A 6768-nucleotide genomic window follows, 5' to 3' on the forward strand; every position below is an offset into this window, starting at 1 on the left:
GCACATTGGAAGTGCCTTCCACCTGGCACTGAATTTAACCGTAGCTGGTGTTTACAAATGCATCCTAACCTACTATTCCCCAAGATCTCTTGACAGGAAATTCTGGAGCCACAACGCAGCATTCTGCCTTCCCCATGGAAAGAAGTGTTGCCTGGTTAGTCTGCCCAGCAACCCAACATGAGGATCAATCTGCTCCTCCCTCGAGGGGACACCAATTTATAAACTTCCCTGGCCACTAGTGCTGTGTCTGATAGAGCCTGAACCCCGACCTCGTGTCAGCCTTCTAGAGAGAGGGGCCCATATCCAGCATGTGAGACCAGCCATGGACCAAGTCTGTCATCTCGACCCATCATTGGTATCCAGGCATATGTCCCCAGACCTTTGCTGGAATCCCTGTCAATGGGGGAACCTGAAGCACAATTGAGAACTCCTCCTATCCCATGGCAGGAAACCTGGCTGTTGGGATGTGTGTCCAGCACTCAGAGTGGGAGACTTCTGCATGACCAGTAAGACCATGCCCACTCCTGAGGGCCGTCCTGGGCAAAACAGGCATTGTGACCCTCAGCCTGAGCATGCTTTTAAACAAGCCCTCTCAGGTGCACCACCAGGTTCCCCCAATGAAGGCCCGGTATGCCCCTAAGCACAAATCCTATCCCTGGGTGGGATTTTCCAGGCCCGCAGACCCACAGCCCGTCTCTGGAATCCAGGTTTCGGTACACCCTTAAGATGGAAAACCACACTCTTCCCTTCCCTGAAAAAGCCACCAAACTATAAGGAGCAAGCAGATTACTTAGAGAGGAAAAATCTCCCATGGACCCATGAGATGACACCTGCATTCCCAGGCCATCCTGGACACACAATCCACATAGAAATGCATGTGCTACCACCTAGAGTCACCCTGATTACAATTCCTGACAATCTGCCCTCCAGGTCTACGCACTGGGCTTGCAATCACATCGCCACTAAACCTAACCCAAATTTGCGTTGTCAGACTTATCTTTCAAAACCATGGCTCACATGCCCTCCAGGATCTGGTTTCTGGATCCACACCAAAGGCCTGTGCCTGCCATCACCAAGGAAACTTTGGCCAACACAGCTGCCAAAACTCTCCAATTAGGAGAAACCTGCAAGGCCCCTGAGCACAACCCAATATTGGAGGCTGCTCTGGATGCAAATGCGAAGTCTGAAACACCCTGATTCCCTACATACAGGCAGATACTCAAGTCAATGTTCCTGAGTCTGAAGTTTGAATCTGGTACACCCCTAGGACCTCATTGTAACTCCAATTAGGTTTTCAGACATCTTTCCTCAGAGGCCGTTTCTGGAATACCAACTTATGATACAACATGTGGTCCCTGAGCCACACAACAGAACAACTCCTGTTTCCAGAAGGAAACTGTGCTCTTGGACCTGTGTCAATCCCTCAGGGTAGGACTATCCTGCATGAACCCTTATCCACCAGCACATTCTAAGATCTCCATGGTAACAAACCAGCATTGTGTCCCATCTGCAAGAGATTCCATGTAAACTCGAGGCCTTGGTACTTCGCCCCAGAGGTAAAAGAAGGAGTCTGCCATGTTCCTCAACTGCAATGATCAATGGACATGTGCTTTCCAGACATCCATGTGAGAGAGCTCTGCTACCCAAACTTTCCACATGGAGGACTGTGGAGAAACCAAACCAGACTTCCCCTGTCCAACAGAAGGAAACCTTGCTGTTTGTAGCATCTCACAAGCCTCAGCGTGGGAAATTCTCCGTGGCCTCTTGACACCACTCCTCCATTTGTCGGTCATCATAGACACAAACTCCAGTGTGAGCAAACATCTGACATCCTCCCTTACTCAGGTGCTGGATATCTTGAATCAGCCGTTGCACATTAGAAATGCCTTCTGCTTGGCAATGAATTGAACCGTAGCTTGTGTTTACAATTCAATCTTCACCCTACTGGTCTCCAAGCCCTCTTGATAGGGAATTCTGGAGTCACAACGCAGCATCCTGCCTTCCCCATAGAAAGAAGAAGTGCCAGGTGAATCAGCCCAGAACTCCACATGAGGATCCATCTACTCGGCCCTTGAGGGAACCCCAATTTTTAGGCTGCCCTGGAGACTAGTGTTGTGTCTGACAGAGCCTGAGCCCCGACCTAGTGTTAACCACCCAGAGAAGGGGCCACATAACTAGCTTGTGGGACCGGCGATGGCCCAAGTCCGTCAATTCTACCCATCCTTGGTATAAAGGCACCTGTCCCTAGACCTTTGCTTGAATCCCTGCCAATGGGGAACCTGAAGCACAATAGAAAACTCCTCCTTTTCCATGACAGGAAACTAGGCTGTTGGTATGGGTGCCCAACCTTCAGAGTGGGAGCCACCAGCAAGGTCAATGAGACCCGCCCACTCTTGAGGGCCGCCCTGGGCACAAACAAACATTGTGACGCTCAGCCTGAGCTTTCTTTCAAAAAAGCCCTCTCAGTTGCATAACCAGGATCCTGCATTGTAGGCCTGGGACGGCTGTAGGCCCAAATCCTAACACTTGGTGGGATTTTCCAGGCGCCAAGTCCAAGAGCCCGTCTCTGAAATGCCTGTTTTGGGACCTCCTAAGATGGAAAACAGCTCTCATTCCATCCCTGAAAGCCACAAAACTATTGTGAGCCACCAGGATCCTTAGAGAGGAAAAATCTCCCATGGACCCATGATACCACACCTGAATTCTGAGACAATCCTAGGCACACAATCCAGATAGTAAAGGCGTGCTTCCGTCTTCAAGTCACCCGAATTACTGTTCCTGATGAGCAGCCCTCCAGGTCTACTCATTGCCTTGTGAAAACCACGCCACTAACCATAACCCGAATTTGTGTTTGCAGACTTCTCTCCCAAAACCATGTCTCACATGCCCTCCAGGATGGGGTCTCTGGAGCCACACCAGAGGACTGTGCCTGCCATTCCCAAGGAAACTTTGTCCATTACAGGTGCCCAAAACCTCCAGATTAGGAGAAACCTGCAAGGCCCCTGATCCAACCACAATATTGGAGGTTGCTCTGGTCGCAAATGCAGTCTGAAACACCGGGATCACCTACATCCAGGCAGACAACCAAGTCAATGATCCTGAGTCAGAAGATTGAATCTTACATGCCCCTAGGACTATATCGGAACACTAGATTAGGTTTTCAGGCTTCTGCCCTCAGAGGCCTGTTCTGAAAAACCAACTTATGATACAACATGTGGACCCTGAGCCACACAGCAGAACATCGCCAGTCTCCAGAAGGAAACTGGACTCTTCGACCTGTTCCAAGCCCTCAGGGTAGGAGAATCCTGCATGGCCCCTTAGCCACCAGTGCATTCTAAGATATCCCTGGTAACAAACCAGCATTGGGACCCATCTTCAAGAGATTCCTGTCAACTGAAGGTCTTGGTACTTCGCCCTAGAGCCACCAGAACGAACCTGTCATGTTCCTCAGCTGCAATGGTCATTGGACGTGTGCTTTCCAGGTATCCCTTCGGGAGAGCTCTGCTACCCAAACTTTCCACATGGGTACCCTGGAGCAAAGAAAGTAGACTCTACCTTTCCAGTACAAGGAAACCTTGCTGTTTGGAGCATCTCACAAACTTCATGGCCTCTTGACACAACCCCTCCTTTTTTCAGTTTTCATAGACACAAACTCCATTGTGGGCAAACATCTGACATCCGCCCTTATTCAGGTGCTGCATCTCTAGAATAAGCTGCTGCAATTGGAACTTTGTTCTGCCTGGCACTGAATTGAACCGTAGCTGGTGTTTACAATTCTATCCTCACCCTACTGGTCCCCAAGCCCTCTTGATAGGGAATTCTGGAGCCACAACGAGGAATTATTTCTTCCCCATGGAAAGAAGAAGTGCTTGGTGAGTCTGCCTAGAAACTCCACATGAGGATAATTGGCTCGACCCTCAAGGGAACCCCGTTTTATAAGCTGCCCTGGCCACTAGTGCTGTGTCTGACAGAGCCTGAGCCCAGACCTAGTGTCAACCACCCAGAGAGGGGGCCTGTATCCAGCTTGTGAGACCAGCCATGGTCAAAATCTGTCATCTTAACCCATCCTTGGTATTCAGGCATCTGTCCCCAGACCTTTGCTGGAATACCCGCCAATGGGGGAATCTGAAGCACAATAGAGAACTCCTCCTTCCCCATGGCAGGAAACCTGGGTTTTGGATTGGGTGTCCAACCCATAGGGTGGGAGCCAGTTGCATGGCCAAGGAGACCATGCTCACTAATGAGGGCCACCTTGGGCACAAGCAGGCATTGTGGCCCTCAGCCTGAACATGCTTTCAAACAAACCCTCTCAGTTGCACCACCAGGATCCCGCATTGCAGTCCTGGGAAGCCTCTAGGCCAAAATCCTAACCCTTGGTGTAAATGTCTTGGTGCCAGACCCAGAGCCCATCTCTGGAATCCCTGTTTTGGAGCATCCCTAAGATGGAAAACAGCATTCTTCCCTTCCGTTGAAAACCACCAAACTATTGGGAGCCGACAGAATCCTTAGAGAGGAAAAATCTCCCATGGATCCTTGAGACCACACCTGTATTCCGAGGTCATCAAGGACACACAATCCAGATACAAAAGCCTGTGCTAACGTCTTCAATTCACCCTAATTACAGTTCCTAACAAGCTGCCCTCCAGGTCTATGCATTGGGCCTGGGGTCATCTCGCCCCGAACCCCATCCCAAGTTTGTGTTTGCAGACTTCTCTCCCAAAACCACAGCTCACATGCCCTCCAGGATGTGGTTTCTGGAGCTGCACCACAGGACTGGTCCTGCATGTCCAAGGAAACTCTGCCTATCACAGTGGCCTAAAGCCTCCAGATTTTGAGAAACCTGCAATTCCCCTGAACCCACCCCAATATTGCAGGCTGCTCTGGATGAAAATTCGCAGTCTGAAACACCCTGATCACCTACATCCAGGCAGACACCCAAGTCAATGGTCCTGAGTCAGAATTGAAACTGGCATGCCCCTAGGACATCATTGGAACACTAGATTAGGTTTTCAGGCATCTGTCCTCAGAGGCCTGTTCTGGAAAACCAACTTATGATAAAACATGTGGTCCCTGAGCCACACAACAGAACATATCCTGTCCTCAGAAGGAAACCGTGCTCTTGGACCTGTGTCAAACCCTCAGGGTAGGAGTATCTTGCATGGCACCTTAGTCACCAGCACATTCTAAGATCCCCCTGGTAACAAACTAGCACTGTGTCCAACGTGCAAGAGATTCCAAGTCAACTCGATGCCTTGGTACTTCGCCCAAGAGCCACCAGAACAAACCTGCCATGTTCCTCAGCTGCAATGTGCAATGGAAGTGTGCTTTCCAGGCATCCAAGTGGGAGAGCTCTGCTACACAAACTTTCCACATAGGGGAACCCGGAGAAAACACACCAGAATCCACCTGTCTAGTAGAAGGAAACCTTGCTGTTTGGAGCATCTCACAAGCCTCAGTGGGGAAAATCCTCCATGGTCTCTTGATGCCACTGCTCCATTTGTCAGTCATTCTAGAACCAACTCCAGTGTGAGAAAACGTCTGACATCTGCCTTTACTCAGTTGCTGGATGTCTCGAATAAGCTGCTGCACATTTGAACTGTCTTCTGCTTGGCACTGAATTCTACCATAGCTTCTATTTACAATTCCATCCTCACACTTCTGGTTCTTAAGCCCTCCTGATAGAGAATTCTGGAGCCACTACGCAGCATTCTGCCTTCCCCATAGAAAGAAGAAGTGCCTGGTGAGTCTGCCCAGAAGCCCCACATGAGGATCAATCTGCTCGGCCCTCAAGTGAACCCCGATTTACAGGCAGCCCTGGCCACTAGTTATGTGTCTGACAGAGCCTGAGACCCGACCTAGTCAACCACCCAGAGATCAGGCCCCATATCCAGCATGTGAGACTGGCAATGGCCCACGTCCATCATCTCTATCCATATTTGGTATTGGGTTACATGTCCCTAGAATTTTGCTTGAATCCCTGCCAATGGGGGAACCGGAAGCATAATAGAGTACTCCTCCTTCACCATGACAGGAAACCTGGTTGTTGAGATGGTTGTCCAACCCTCAAATGGGAGCCAGCTTCTTGGCCAATGAGAATACAGCCACTCCTAGGCACAAACAGGAATTGAGAACCTCAGCCTGAGCTTGCTTACAAACAAGCCCTCACAGTGGCACCATCAGAATCCTGCATTGCAGGCCTGTTATGCCCCTAGGCCCAAATACTAACTTTTTGTGGGATTTTCCAGGCGAACAGACCGAGAGCCCGTCTCTGGAATCCTTTTTTGGGGCACCCCTAAGATGCAAAACAGCACTCTTTCTTTCCACGAAAAAGCCACCAAACTATGTGGAGCCACCAAGATCCTTAGAGAGGAAAAATCTCCCATGGACCCATGAGACCACAGCTACATTGTGAGGCAATCCTGGACACACAATCCAGATATAAAAGCCTGTGCTACTTCTTCCCAGCCACCCTAATTACAGTTCCTGACGAATTGCCCTCCAGGTCTACGCATTGGGCCTGCAATCACCTCGCCACTAAACTTAACCTGAATTTGTGTTTGCAGACTTCTCTCCCAAAACCGTGGCTCACATGCCCTCCAGGATGGTGTCTCTGGAGCCACATCACAGGACTGTGCCTGCGATCCCCAAGGAAACTGTGCCTGTCACAGTTGCCCAAACCTTTCAAATTAGGAGAAACCACTAAGGCCCCTGAGGTCACCCCAATATTTGCGGCCACTACAGATGCAAATACGCAGTCTGAAACTCCCT

This window comes from Neovison vison, chromosome 3 (assembly GCF_020171115.1).
Source record: "Neovison vison isolate M4711 chromosome 3, ASM_NN_V1, whole genome shotgun sequence".
Taxonomy (NCBI): Eukaryota; Metazoa; Chordata; class Mammalia; order Carnivora; family Mustelidae; genus Neogale; species Neogale vison.